The sequence below is a fragment of the Pelodiscus sinensis genome, chromosome 3 (genome assembly GCF_052426305.1).
Source record: "Pelodiscus sinensis isolate ZL-2025 chromosome 3, ASM5242630v1, whole genome shotgun sequence".
Classification (NCBI taxonomy): Eukaryota; Metazoa; Chordata; order Testudines; family Trionychidae; genus Pelodiscus; species Pelodiscus sinensis.
This window is the reverse complement of record NC_143054.1, coordinates 195,490,204-195,505,310: the sequence shown is the minus strand read 5'-3', so window position 1 is coordinate 195,505,310 and position 15,107 is coordinate 195,490,204. Positions and strand designations below refer to the sequence as shown.

General features: G+C 44.2%; 1 protein-coding gene across 3 annotated transcripts in view; it reads left to right on the top strand.

The window, feature by feature from the left end:
• The window catches only part of LOC102451311 (uncharacterized), a 103,742-nt gene that overhangs the window by 44,242 nt on the left and 44,393 nt on the right, over positions 1-15,107 (top strand). The window contains exon 1 of one of the 3 annotated variants that reach the window (XM_075925733.2): positions 13,026-13,227. The exons of the other annotated variants lie outside the window; for them this stretch is intronic. The gene's annotated coding sequence lies outside the window, so the exon portion shown is untranslated. Of the gene's footprint in view, positions 1-13,025; positions 13,228-15,107 lie in introns of those variants that run through there. 3 annotated transcript variants of the gene reach the window in all.

The window sequence follows — 15,107 nt, the reverse complement described above, 5'->3', positions numbered from 1 at the left end:
TACAGCTTTCCCCCGGTAGCTTTTTCAACCTTCTGAAATAAAAAGTTGTCTCCAATGCAGTCCAAGAACTTATTGGATAGTCTGTGCCCTGCAGTGTTATTTTCCCAACATATATCTGGATAGTTGAAGTTCCCCCATGACCACCAAATCTTGGGCTTTGGATGATTTTGTTAGTTGTTTAAAAAAACCCTCGTCCACTTCTTCCACCTGGGTAGGTGGCCTGTAGTAGACTCCTAGCATGACATCACCTTTGTTTTTAATCCCTTTTAGCCTAACCCAGAGACTCTCAACACTTTCGTCTCCTATGTCCACCTCCACCTCACTCCAAGTGTGTACATTTTTAATATATAAGGCAACACCTCTTCCCTTTTTTCCCTATCTATCCTTCCTGAGCAAGCTGAACCCTTCTATACAAACATTCCAATCGTGTGTATTATCCCACCAAGTTTCTGTGATGCCAACAATGTCATAATTGTACTTATTTATTAGCACATCCAGTTCTTCCTGCTTATTTCCCATACTTCTCGCATTTGTATATAGGCATCTAAAATACTGATTTGACCTTGCCTCCCAGTTTTGCCCTGACCCTCCTTTCTCTCTGCCATTGTAGCCCACGCTCCCTCCCATTTCTGACCCATCTCCCAGGTCTCCATGTTCTCCACTTACCTGTGGGCTTTGCTCACCTGTCCCCGTCGAACCTAGTTTAAAGCCCTCCTCACTAGGTTAGCCAGTCTGTGTCCAAATAGAGTCTTCCCCCTCCTCGAAAGGTGGACGTTAGCAGGGATGGAGGCAAATAGGTAACAGTGTGTGAGTCACCAGCTGAACAGGGGCACTCTGGAGCTGCAGAGCTAATTCCCAGAGTCACCAGCAGGAGGTGCCTGGGTGCTGAGTGCCCCCTCCCTCCCAGTGACATATCCACATTGGAAATGCACAGAAGGCTTAGACGGGACCACTTAAAAATAGGTCTGTCTAGTGATTAATCGCGTGCACCTCCCCTTTGAAATGCCGCGGCGGCGTTTCAACTGGGCAGCGCTGCATCGAGCCTGGGATCAGCTGGAGTCCCTAGCTGGCCCCGGGCTCCATGCAGCGCTGCCTCTTAGAAGCACCACAGCAGAGTTTCCAAGGGACAGCGCGTTAGGAGCCTGGGATCAGCTGAGGACTCCAGATGATCCCCAGCTCCGCTATTGCAAAGCCCCTTTGAAGCATCAGAGCAGCACTTCAAAGGGGCAGTGCAGCATTAATGCCTGTGATTAATGCGTTAAAAAAATTAACGTGTTAATCCTGTCTTGCGTTAATCGCAGGCATTAATGCGGGTCAATTGACAGTCCTACTTAAAACAAGCAAAAACTAACCAACAACACAAAGCATGACAAAAAATGAAGTGTGAAATGTATGTAAAATCCCACCCTTATTTCTCTCACGTCCAATCTGAAGTACAATTCTTAACCTTAATTCTTAAATAGGTATCAAAGAGTTACCAACAGATAAAAACCTGTCCTATCTAATTTGGAGAAGGGAGTAAAGCCAGAGGGTGATCAAAATGGTCTGATTCCAGTTCTCCAGTTTTCTCAGTCACAAACACGTAGCAGATCAGTATAAACGTATCCGACATTAACACATTTCCACAAAGATTCATCCTGAAGCTGTGACTAAAAAGAGAAATGGTGGATGAATAATGTGAACAATATTTTGTCAAACTTCTTTTCCTAAATCATCAACCATATTTTGAGTCCATCGCACAAAATTCTCTCGGTGTCTGATATGAGCATTCTCCAGAATCACCAGTTAACCATCGAATAACCCAGAGTTGGTTCCAAGAATCTACCTCTGCAGTTCCTATATACAGACGTGCTGTCTCCCACCATTTATCCTAAATTGTTTTATATACAGTTGTGACAAAGACATGAATTTGGATTGTTTGGGCATATTGCTCCATTTTATGTACAGTAAAACTCATGTGCAGTATTATCCAATTTAATAAATAGTTAACATTAAGAATTTTTGTAAATCATACCATATGGACTGGGATAGCTTAGGGAATTAGCAATGAGATATGTACCATATGTTGCCATTCGTCTCTAGATCACTGATTCTGTGATAGCTGAGTTTGGCAGTGAATAGAAGCTGTTGCTATCCAAAAACTTTTACCCTCTGTGAGCACCAGCCAGACCCGAGTTTTCCAACATAAGCATTTGTGGTGCTGAAGCCCCATATTGGAGAAAATTACAGGGAGCAGAAAACCCAGGGGTGGGTCAGCAACAGAGCCAGTTGTTAAGAGGGTGTGGGGTTTTGTTTGGGTTTTTTGGGGGGTGGATTGATTGAAAAATGCAATTTTGCAGACATTGAAGTGTTCCACAAAAATAGCTTGATCAGAATGGCGTTTTCTTCTTTAAAAAAAAAACCTGTCCTTTTGTTTTGGTTCTGATAACTACACTCAAATGAAAAATTCATTTGAAACATAAAAAAAAAGTTGTATTTTCTCTCAAATGTTTCTGGTGAAAAGTCAAAAAAATCCAATGTTTTTAATAAGATCCCACAAGTCCACCCAGGCCTATTTCATGTTCAGCCAATCTCTAAGGCATGTTTACAATTGGTAGGAAATAGTGCTGCCCGCTTCTTGGTTACAATGTTATCTGAAAGTGAGAACAAGTGTTCACATGGCACTTTGGTAGCAGGTGGTGCAAGGTATTTATGTGCCAGACATGCTAAACATTCATATGCCCCTTCATGCTTCAGCCACCATTCTGTGCCATAATGGAAATCAAAGTATTTGAAAATGTAGAAAACATCCCAAAATTTTTAAATGAATAATATTCTATTATTGTTTATCAGCATAGTTAACTATGTGATTAATTGCGATTAATTTTTTAACTGCTTGACAGCCCTCATAGCTATTGTGTGTTTTTTTCCTGACATGACTTCATGTAAATCTTGTGTCTTTGTTCACTGGTACTGCACACTGAACTTTGAGGAACTTACATTTTTCTACACCAACTCCCAAAGGCATTTTGTTCTCCTGTCTACTTAAATCTGCCACTTTTTGGTATAATTTGAGAAACTGCTTTTGTACTATATGCATTTAATTTAATTTCCCATCTGTTTTGACAGAATTAAATTCTCAACTTTTCTATACAGTATCTTACTGTATTGTGCTTTAAATGCTCCTTCCCACACAATTTAGCATCACTTCTTAACATAATAGGCATGTTATTTCTTACAGAATTATCTAACTACCTTACTCACATTATTATGATTTATTACAGAAGCACTTAGAGAGGCTTCATCTGAGGTGTGGGCCCCTCTAAGTTAGGCACTATCCAAACATAGTAAGAGTTCTATTCCTCACCCGCCAACTGAGCCCCGTTTATTGCTCTTTCAGGAGTGGGGGACAAAAGACCTGCAGCATTGTGGGGAATCTCTCCCTACGGGCACTCGTATACTTCTCTTGTAAAAACCAGGCAAACAGGCTGGTATATCTTTGCTCTTGTCTTGACTTACCAGAGGATCAATGTTCAGATGATCAATCTTCCAGGGTTTGATTTAGCAGGTCTAGTAAAGACTTGCTCAATCAAACACTTAGGGCATCTCCCGTTGATTGAAGCATGGTACTCCTCACTCTCGAAGAGTAAGGGGAATCAACGGGAGCATTTCTCCTGTTGACCTCCCGCCGTGGGGCTGCTCCAGAAAATCAAGGCAAAGAACGTCCACTCCAGCAATTTATGGAGCTGGAGTTGTGTCTCTTGCGTTGATTTTTCTCCCTCAGTGTAGACCTGGCCTTAGTTGCACTAGAATTCTCACCAGCATTCCAGAATCAATGATCAGTGTTATGCACCTGCAACTCAGAATTAAGCCATGCAGGGATATTTTTAGAGTCCTGGGGCTAGATCCTCAGCTGATGTAGGCATCGCTCCATTCATTTTAGTGGAGTGTTTACTCCAACTGAGGATCTTGATTGTAGGATAAAGAGTCACAAAGCATGCAGCATTTTAGAAAGCACTGCACTTAGAGGCTAACCATTCATATTTGATTTGATTTTTTCACAATACTAAAATCAATCAAATGTGGATAAAGTGAGATGAGATTCATATGGATACAATCTGTATTAGAGTAGGCAACCTATTCTGAACTAGCTTTGAGACGGCCTGTTCATAACTTGTGGAAAGTTGTCTCTTGAACCTGACTCAGTGAATGGAGGGTGATATTCGCAAAGGCCTGATCTAAATCCCAAGGAAGGCAATAGGTGTCTTTTTTATTGACTTCTGGGAACACTAGATCAGTTTCTAACATCTATGAAATCAAGATGTACCATGGATTTGCTGTCTAGCAGCAGTGTTACCATCAATTTAATAGCAACTTCCATTAAAAATAGCACCAGTTTAGGGAATTATTTGATCTGGGTAATTATATATAGGCCATGACAATGTAATTTACTCTAGCCTACTCCCTCTGTCCAGGTCAGGACAGGGGAATTTCCAACTGGAGGGATGTGGTTAGATTCAAGTGCAAAAGGCATCAGCGTGATATCTAGAATCAGAATGTTACAGGCTACATCTACTCTACGAGTTTTCTCAGCACAAAATATGCTAATGAGGGACTCATTTGCATGAGTCACAATCTCATTTGCATATTTTCTGCCAATCCATTTTTGCGCTAGAGGTTTTTGCGCAAAACCAAGCAGTGTGGACGTTTTCTTTTTGTGCAAAACCCCCTTTTTCCGCAAGAGCAGTACACCTCCTTTTTTGGGGCATAAGAATCTTGTGGAAAAAGAGGTTTTTGCACAAAAAGAAAACGTCCACACTGCTTGGTTTTGTGCAAAAATCCCTAGAGCAAAAACGGATTGGCAGAAAATATGCAAATTAGATCATGACTCATGCAAATGAGTCCCTCAGCATATTTTTTGCTGAGAACTCGTAGTGTAGACATAGCCCCACTGTACATAATGCCCAGGACAAGCCCCTAGGCTAGTGAGAGAAGAAATAAGACATTTGATCCATGGGAAAAAATGTGCTTAGAGATAGATCTTATGACTGAAGAGTGACTAATTGGTTTTTTGGTTTGGTGGCTGAACTAAAAAATCTGGGGGGGAAATTGTTTGAGGCTGAACAGAAGTATTTTGACCCAAACCAATTTTTTCCAGTTCTTCATTCAGGTTTTTTTATTATTAAATGTTGGGTTCTTTTTTACTCTCCAAAAATATCTTTTGTAACTAATGTAGCTAAATTCCTCGAGATCCATTGTTTACAATGGAAAGTTGAAACATTTCATTTCCAAAAAGTCTAGTCAAACTGTTCTGACACTCTTTTTATAAATCCACCTGAAACTAGTCACTGAATACAACTTGTGTGTGTGAATAGTTAAACCAAAAAAAAAATTTTCCTTGGTGAATAAACTGCCAAAAGAAAATTCACCAAGCTATAGAATCATGGAATCATAGAACTGGAAGGGACCTCAAGAGATCATCAAGTTATGGCAGGACCAAGCACCATCTAGACCATCCCAGATAGATGTCTATCCAACCTGCTCTTGAATATCTCCAGTGATGAAGAGTCCACAACCTCCCTAAGCAATTTATTCCAGTGTTTAACCACCTTGATGCTTAGGAAGTTTTTCCTAATGTCCAACCTAAACCTCCCTTTCTGCAGTTTAAGCCCCTTGCTTCTTGTCCTATCAGCAGAGGCCAAGGAAAACAATTTCCCCCCGTCCTCCCTGTGAAACCCTTTTAGATACCTGAAAACCACTATCATGTCCCCTCTTAGTCTTCTCTTTTCCAAACTAAACAAGCCCAATTCCTTCAGCCTTGTCTCATGTTTTCTAGAAACACGTCTTTGAGAAATAGGTCTTATTTCTTTCCATCGGTGACAGGCTTGCTCAGGATTAAAAAAACAAATGCTCACGATTTTTATGATCTAATTCCATACAGCTAATTCAGACAGACATTTTGAATTCACCGTACGGTCCTTCCAATACTAAATAATGCACTTAAAGTGTCTATAGCTGCAGATTAAATTTAAAAAAAAGAGAGGCAGACTTGAGCTAATGTAACTGAAACCAAGAATACATTGACAGATTGCCACAGTGTTCTTCCAACTTAAAAGTAATTGGAATGCTTCTTAACAGGGAGTCGTGAAATCAATCCCCCGGCGGGACACATAAATAAAGGGCCAGATTTTCAATTCTTTGTGAAGTGTACATAGGTCACTGGAGCGGTCCTTGTGAGGACTGCTCCCCTAGAAAAGGAATGCAGGTTTAGGCCCATGCAAAGGAACACATCATGGCAATCCAGACTTGAAGGGCCAAAATCTGACACGGCTCCTTTGAAGTCATCCTGTTTTTAAGTCCTCTTAGTGATCATGAAAGGTACCAGGCAGATAGCCAAGGACAATGAAGCCTTTTCTTCCGCCACGGGACTTGCAGAGCATGGAAAACAACGGCGCAAAGGAGGGTCTTGCCAATGAACCTGCATTAGAAAGCAAAGCTGAGACTTGTGTCTCACCACAGAAAGGAGGAGAGAAAGGTCTTAGGGCAAATTCCAGCCTCTGGGACTTGTTTTCTCAAGTTGCATCAATCCTCGTTGAATTAGCGGCTATGGTTCAAGTGTATCATAATCAGTCTTCAAGGGATAGAGCGTAGAGGCAAAGGGGCAGAATTTGGATTGGGAAATCTAAAGGGGAGGCCTAGAAAAGCCCGAGGGGATAGCGCAGAAAGCCATGGCAGTGCTGCCGGCTCAGTGACATCTCTGCAACTCCAGGCAGCCTGGGCAGGGGCGTAAGTGACGGGGAACAATTCTGTTTGACAAGAAGGAACAGAACCCAGCTAGCTTTCTCATAGCTGACCCTGAAGAATCCACAGAACCCACTGCCCTTCTCTTGGCCACCTACTGCAGGTGTAGACTGAGAGGACGGGTGGTCCAGAGGCTGGGGAGGTAGCTACCGGAAGGGCAGGTTAGTTCTTTGCTCTGCAACTTCCTCTGCGAACCTGGGCAAGTCACTTAGGGCCATATTTTTCCTAGGATTTGGGGGCCTCTCTCCCCTCAAAACAAGTGGGAGTTGGGCACCTAAATACCTTTACAAATATGGCCCTAAGCCTCCCTGTGCCTAAGTGCCCCGTGAGTAAAACGGGGTCAGTGATGCTGGCCTACCTCTCCGGGGTCCATAGGGACCAATGCAGAAAAGCGTGGGAGGTGCTCAGATGTGGCAGCAACGGGAGCCTCTGAGGGGCTCCCCTCACCCCAGCCCTGAAAGAACGAAGGAAGCTGAGAAAGGGCCAATGAGTGAGACAGGCCAAACAGGAGGGATGTGTCTACACTGGCGCGATCTTGCACCAACTTTTGCTCTTGCGCAAAAACTTGCTGCTTGTCTACACTGGCCGTGTGTTCTTGCGCAAGTAAACTGACGTTCTATTGTATAAAATCAGGGCTTCTTGCGCAAGAACTCTGATGCTCCCGCTCAGGAATAAGCCCTCTTGCGCAAGAGCTCTTCCAGAAGAGGCCAATGTAGACAGGCAACATGAATTTCTTGTGCAAGAAAGCCCGATGGTTAAAATGGCCATCAGAGCTTTCTTGCGCAAGAGAGCGTCTACACTGGCACGGATGCTCTTGCGCAAAAGCACCTGCCAGTGTAGACGCTGTCTTCTGGAAGAGTTTTTGCAGAAGAACTCTTCCGCAAACGAGTTTTTGCATGAGAAGCTGCCAGTGTAGATGTAGCCCTTAAGGGGTTTAGGCGGGAGAAGCAACCCCTGACAGGGAGATGGAGCTCAGCTGAGCCAGTGGGCAGGAGAGCTGGACTGGTATAAAGCCAGGAAATGCCTCACAGAGATGATTTCAGTGAGGGGGTCTCCAATGGCCTGCAGTCCCACTGACGGGGGTAAAGAGGGCAGTTGCCTCAGGGCCTGGTGATTCAAAGGGGCCCTGAGCCCTTTAAATTCCCACCAGAGCGCCTCATGGTGGTCTCTGGATGGCTCTTAGGGCTGCCTAGAGAGGAAGGGGTGCTGCAAGGTGCACTCCAGGCAGTATGGGGGGGCGCCATCTGGGGAGTGCTGAGGGATGGCTGCCCGTGGTCCCGCACCTTCTGTCTGCAGTCCTACCCCTTCCAAGAGCATGGAGCCAGGGCCCCCCTCACCTTACCCAGGACCCCAGCGTGGCTGTCGGTTCCCTGGTGGTTTTGCATTGAAGAGAGAAAGAGCAGGCGCCTAAGGGGGTGTCTCTGGGGAAAGTGGGGGAAGGCGGGACGGCCGGGGTTCCACGCTGGCTATGTCCAAGTCGCCAGGCCTAGGATAGCTGGTCCATTGGGGTTCTGCACCCCAGAAGGAGAAAGCCCAGAGTGATCTGACCGGGAGGCCTGAGTCACAAAGAGGAAGCTCTGGAGCAAGGCAAGGTGGAGTCAGAGGACAATGAGGGGACTCAAGGGCGGGTGTTGGACCTGAAAGAGCCAGTCCCCAGAACAGCCCGAAGGAGGAGAGCACCCCGGGACTGCCATAGGAAGATGTTAGAGGGGCCCCTAGCAGATTATTAGGGTACTGAACGGCATGGATCTGGAGAGCGGTTCGCTCCGAACTAGGTTGTAGTGCACTACACAGTGACTCTTGACAACCACTGGTGACTCCTGTGAAGTCCACACACCTTGTCAGAACAGGTGGCCTAACCCTCATTGCGACGTATCCTGCCATCAGCTTTAAAGCAGAGCATTCTCCCGATTTCACTGGCAAGTTTCCAGCTGCAAATCGGCAGTAGGGTATGCCCAGTCATTTAACCTGGTAATGTTGGGAAATGCTGCTGCCTTGTGGTGCTGTGGAGAGATGACATGGTGCTTGTTAACACTAGCTCCCTTAGCACATCTCAAAGCATTTTCCAAAGGGATCGGTATCATTATCCTGCTTTTCACAGATGGGGAAACTGAGGCACGGAGCCGCAAAGGGACTTGCACAGCTTACCTAGCAGACCCACTGCAGCATGCGGACCACTATGAAAAATTAAGTGCAAATGTTCTCATTTTATTTCTAAGCCATTTCCCTTTTTGTAAAAAAAAAAAAAAAAAAAAAAAAATTTGATGTAATTTTCCAATCATGGTCCTTGTGCTGTCATTAGATTTCCTTTGAACACCCTCCATTAGTCAATGCTCTCCTCTCTGTCCTCTTGTTTTCCAATATGATTTCACTCTGCTTTTAGCCTGCTGGAGTTTGCTTGTGTTTTATTTGAGTAATATAGTCTCTGAGGAGAGCAGTCAGCAGAACCCTTTGTAATGAATGTTTTCCATCACGCTGATAAATTACCCAGCTCTTAGGGGGCCTGCAATGAAAGGGAAGGTTTTATTTTGAAAGTGGTCCTTGTGTCACATCATGTTGTGAATCCTGATTACTTGACACAACTGCATGATCCCTCCATCCCACACACACTATATCGGGATCCAGGGCAAAAACAAGACACAAGGATGGTTTTTCTCCATGGGATAAAGAGGCGCCAAAGAACTATGTGAAACAGCGGGAAGTTCTACTCTCTAAAGATCCGGATGGCATTCCCACTTGTTTGGTACATTGCTGTTACAATGGCAGCTTGCTGTTTTGGTAACTCATCAAAGAATATGCTGTTGTTTCTCCTTCCCTTGACGTGTATGGTATGCTGTTATTCTTTGCCCTTATGTCCGCTTCCCCCCACCTCTTTCCACTAGAGACGCATGGGTCGATTCATTATATTTCTCTCGAGACGCATGTTAATTATGACTGCCCTAAAACCAGATTCTGCTTAGTTTGCAAGCCTGATCCAGTGCCTGTGAAATCCATGGGGGAATGCTCCCGTTGACTTTGATGGGCTTTGGATTAAGCTATTTGTAACCCCCTTATCAATGCATGCTGTGTGGACAGAGGCTCCCAGTGCACAGCGGATGTGAGTGTACCATAGCTCTCACTTTGAGAGGCTGTTTCTTTAACTTAGGCAGGGGTGAGCCTTGTCTTGCCGCTGGAGTTCAGTCCTCAGAATATTAGCCAAGGTGGCAGCCATCTTGGGAGCAGAGATTCGTAACTGGGTATTGCTATGTTCAGTCTTTTCCGAGTTTTTGCCACTCCATTTTAACACCATAAATTCTGTGTCAGCCTCACACCTCCTGGGTGTGGTTCGCTGCCCCGTCTAGACTATGTAGAATTTTCGAAAGCGGATATGCAAATTCCATGGGAATTTGCATATCTTCTTCTGATCTCACTTTTGAAAGAGAATCTTTCGAAAGGGAAAGTAGTCTAAATGCGTTTTTTTTTTAAAAAAAAAAACCTTTTTTGAAAAAAAAACCGCTCTTCCTTAAAAAACGAGGTTTACATGGTTTTTTTGAAAAAGGGTTTTTTTCCTGAAAAACACGCGTCCAGACTACTTTCACTTTCGAAAGATCCTCTTTCAAACGTGAGATCGGAAGAAGATATGCAAATTCCCATGGAATTTGCATATCCTCTTTCAAAAAAAAAAGTAGTTTAGACATACCCCAAGAGGCAGTGAGACCACTCAGAGAGAATAATGAGTCTGCTTTTCACCCTTAGCTGTGAGCCTGCTGACTTTTAGCTCATACTGTAGAGGCTCATGCATTAAGCTCCAGAGGTCCCAGGTTTGGTTCTGCCTGTCTGCATCGTGTGATTGTAGTGAGCTACTTAGAGGCCCCCATTGAGCATGGGGAGAGCCATGGTGCATCAGACCTTAGGGCATAAAGCAAATACAGTGCTCTTTCTCATTGTGTACAGATGATTAAGTACTCCACCAATGAGTGTTCTTGACACATACAAGCCCTCTACATGCTACAATTCTATTGGCTGACATGAACATTAACTGGAGAGGATTGCTGGTGATCAGTTGAATTACCTCTGAAGCTGGTGACTCTACTTAAGCATGGACTCAGTTACTCCTAACTAGAACTGAGATCTTAGATCTAACAATTATTAACTATGTTTCATTACATTAATTTCTTCATTTGTTTCCTATGCGCTCATTTTCAGTAACTGCTTCACTATCTGGAAAGCCTGCAGAGTTAACAACAAGCTGTTCATTATCTAAAGAAAGCCAAAAAAGAGACAAAATGGCAAATGCTCTTAAAGGGTCCCAGTTTTAGTTCATGATTCAAAATTAACAGGTTTGCTTGTAAATTCTTCACATTCAATGTGTTCTGGGAGAGCTAAGCTCTGTAGCTCTGTGGAGGATACACTGTATTATTCATGTATAAAGAGGGTTAATCCCAGCTTTAAATCCAAAACTCAGCCCAACCTTCACTACAGAGCTGCTGCCTGCGTGTACATTTCTTTAGGGTGCTTTTAATGGGGTTTTTTTTCGAATTGCTAATAAACACATTTAATCTACACCGAGGCCTTATCTCTGATCAGATACGAACACTGATCGCTTTGGTGCATAACTAGTCCCTTCTCTCCTGACTACATTGCTGTTTACCGTTATCTTTTCTCGACAAATTTCAGTTGTGTGCTCAGACAGAACCTTGTTTAAGTTGGTTGCATAAGGCTACATCCCATTATAAGACCTTGCTTGCAGTTGCTTTTAACTTTTCCAAACTTTAGCTCTTTGAGCTGAAATTTTCAATGCTGGGTTTTTGCCTCCCTTTCCCTATTCAGGCTTTCCACCTGGGTTCGCCCCACATCTCCTCTCCTCTGCTCTCCTGCCCAATCCTGGCCTCCCTTTCCTCTCCTTTCGATTTAGATGATCTGCTCAGTAAATCCACCCCAAATGAAATAAAACAGTGGCTCTTTTGTGATGTTTGCTGCCATCATATTGTTCATTCTATTTGTGTTCTTCCCCTTCTCCTGTTCTGTCTGCCTGTATCCATCTGTTGCCTCTTGTCTTGTCCTTGGGTTATGCTTGCATGAGCAACCTTCATTTGGGCATTTCCTAACTTCTGAGTGCTTAACCTTGCCAATATATTCATGTTCTTTTAATATATGTTTGTGCTGTATATAATTCAACCCAATCTTAGCCATGAAGTCATCACTGCTGCTGTGTGTAACTAACTCTAGAATTTTTACCATTTTCTTACTGGCTTATTGTATCCCATCTGATTTGCTTCTTGCAGGCCAATATTCCAACTTGGCTCAGACCCAACCAACTTCAAGGAAATAGTCTTTGAATAGCTACAGTAATACGCCCTTCTTTAGTAGTCCTGCAATGCTTATTCCACCCAGTCCTGGGTAACTGTTCTTGTATGGGTCAGCACACGTTTCACAGTGCGTCCTCCCGTATCTGCCCTTCTTTTTGCTCTGTATCCCTCCATCCAGGTTCATTGGGTCTAACCAAACTACCAATGAGATTCATAGGAAGAGGATCAGTCTGAAAAGCTAAAAGGAAGGAGTTGGGTTAAAAGAGAAGCAATAGCTCAAACTTTGTTAAGAGCCAAGTGCTCTAGGAAAATTCAGAGCAGCAAGAAAAGGCAAGTCTTAGGGAAATTCAAAACTCGGTGGAAAGCTGAAAGATTCGATCCTTCTGGCTAATATTCAGGGTTCTGATTCTCTAGAAATGGTCAGTGCACGCTGGGCCAGATCCACAGCAGAACTGCCTTGAAGTCATTAGCGGTCTAGCACTTTGCTGATTTACACCAGTGCAGGATCTGAAGTGTTAGCTGAAAGGGTGCAACTCATTTTAAAAATCCATAGCTCTTTTTTCCATATACCTGAGACCAGGAGCACCGCTGAGGGCCTTTGTAGGGTTAATAGCCGTTCTTGGGTCACTGACTCCTCGCTGGTTTACTAATCCCTTAAGGAATTCTTTGGGCTTCCCTTGTTATTTCCTGAAGTGCTGTTCTGTTGTGAAAAATGACACTGTGGGTCCGATGTTTAACATGACTCAATGACTGTTTAGACGTCCTAGATGATGGGCCAGATCCTGCTTTTGTGACACAAGTGTAGTAAGCTAGTTAGATTCTGTTTGCTGCTGCACATGTCACTTATTAACTGACATGCCCCCTACTGGCCCAAAGTGGCTACGTGTCATGGGGTGGACGAGGCCCTTGTGGCCCCAGCAAGCCATAGAGAAGTCCTCCAGGCAAGCTAGAGTGGCTGCAGAGGACATGGCCAATCAGGGCCCAGCAAACCAGTTAAAAGGAAGCTGCTGGGCTAGAGTGAGGCAGTTCCTCTTTGGAGCTCAAGAGGCACAGACTTGGCTAGGGGAGGGCTGGGTCAAAGGAGAGCCATCATAGCAGGGCGTGCCGGCACACACACTTGGCCAGTCGAGGGGAGAGGAGAGGAGGCCACTTGTGAGGGGTAAGTGACACCCCCCATCACACTGTGACACTGTAATTATTCTCAGTCTGATACAACATGTTTTTCTAAATTGTTAAGTAAAGATGTGGTCACTCTAGTCTAAGACTATAGTGTTCATAGAGCATTTATAATTGGGTCCTGTAGGTTAGACCCATTGCACAGATTAGCTCAGATTTATCGCTGGGGGCTCCCAGGACATACTCATGTGTTGTCGGCTCCCAGTTAGCTTGGAAGGAAAGGGAGGTTACCACAGTTACATCAGGAGTTGCAAGCAAAACTGGACCTGTTGTTTCTAGCTACCAGCTCTGCTCCTGCTAGTTCATCTTAGGCTCTAGAGATGACATTCTGCCTCGAATTAAGCCAGTGGGAGTTTTGCCGTAAACTTCAAGGGGGCCAATATTTCACCTTGAGTCAGTGGGACTTCCTTCCGCCACATGCACCATCAGCAGCAGGGGAAATTAGGCCTTAAAATAGCCCTGTGCAATCCTATTGTCTTCCATTTATGTCCTTCATCTTTCTGCTCTCCTGCCCCTGATCTTTAAAGGGCTTCCCCCAAGTGGGACTACTTGGAGTTCAGTAGTTAATTATATGAAGGCTGCACAAAATACAATAGGATTTGCATCACTCTCATTCTCTTTCTGCAGGCCTCAGGGGAGTGAAAAGCCACAAAACAATCTTGCAGTCACTAAAACAGCAGATAAGACTTTGAGCACACACAGGGAACAGAGTATAGATAAGCACATATTTGTATAGCCATCAACATGAAATCAACTTTGAATTAATAATAGAGGATTAAGTCCCCTAAGAACAAGTCTGTTGTTTGTAAGGCTAGCATAGAAAGGGAAGCTGAGAATGAGTGGAGGTGGAATTCTGAAAATATCTGCTACCTAACTACGCTTTGTTTCAAGGAAAAATCCCAAAGCACCATCATACTTCCTCCAATGAAATCCTGCATCAGCAAATTCTTTTTCTGGTTACTTGCTGCACCTTTTTCAGAAGAAGTCTTCTGGCAGTGAGGAAGAAAGCCGGCTTTGAAAGTCTGGGTATCTCCAGTGCTAGGGGAACTTGTTGGGTATCACCTGATGCTTCCCATGATATAAATGAAGTTTAATAAAGAGAAATGCAAAGTGCTCCACTTAGGAAGGAACAATCAGTTCCATACATACAAGATGGGAAGCGACTGGTCTAGGAAGGAGCATGGCGGAAAGGGATCTAGGGGTCATAGTGGACCACAAGTTGAATATGAGTCAACAGTGTGATGCTGTTGCAAAAAAAGCAAATATGATTCTAGGTTGTATGAACAGGTGTGTTGTAAGCAAAACTCGTGAAGTCATTCTGCCGTTCTACTCTGCACTAGTTAGGCCTCAGCTGGAGTACTGTGTCCAGTTCTGGGCGCCACACTTCAAGAAAGATGTGGAGAAATTGGAAAGGGTACTATTGGAAAGGCTTCATGAACTGGGCTTGTTTAGCTTGGAAAAAAGAAGATTAAGGGGGGACATGATAGCGGTTTTCAAATATCTAAAAGGGTGTCACAAGGAGGAAGGAGAAAATTTGTTCCTCTTGGTTTCTGAGGACAGGACAAGGAGTAATGGGCTTAAAGTGCAGCAGGGGAGGTTTAGATTGGACATTAGGAAAAAATTCCTAACTGTCAGGGTGGTCAGATATTGGAATAAATTGCCAAGGGAGGTGGTGGAATCTCCCTCTCTGGAGATATTTAAGAACAGGTTAGATAGACATCTGTCAGGGATGGTATGGACGGAGCTTGGTCCTGCCTTGAGGGCGGGGGGCTGGACTCGATGACCTCTCGAGGTCCCTTCCAGTCCTATGATTCTATGAAATATAGCAAAGGTTCAGAGTGGTGAAAGGTTGCAAAAGCGCTC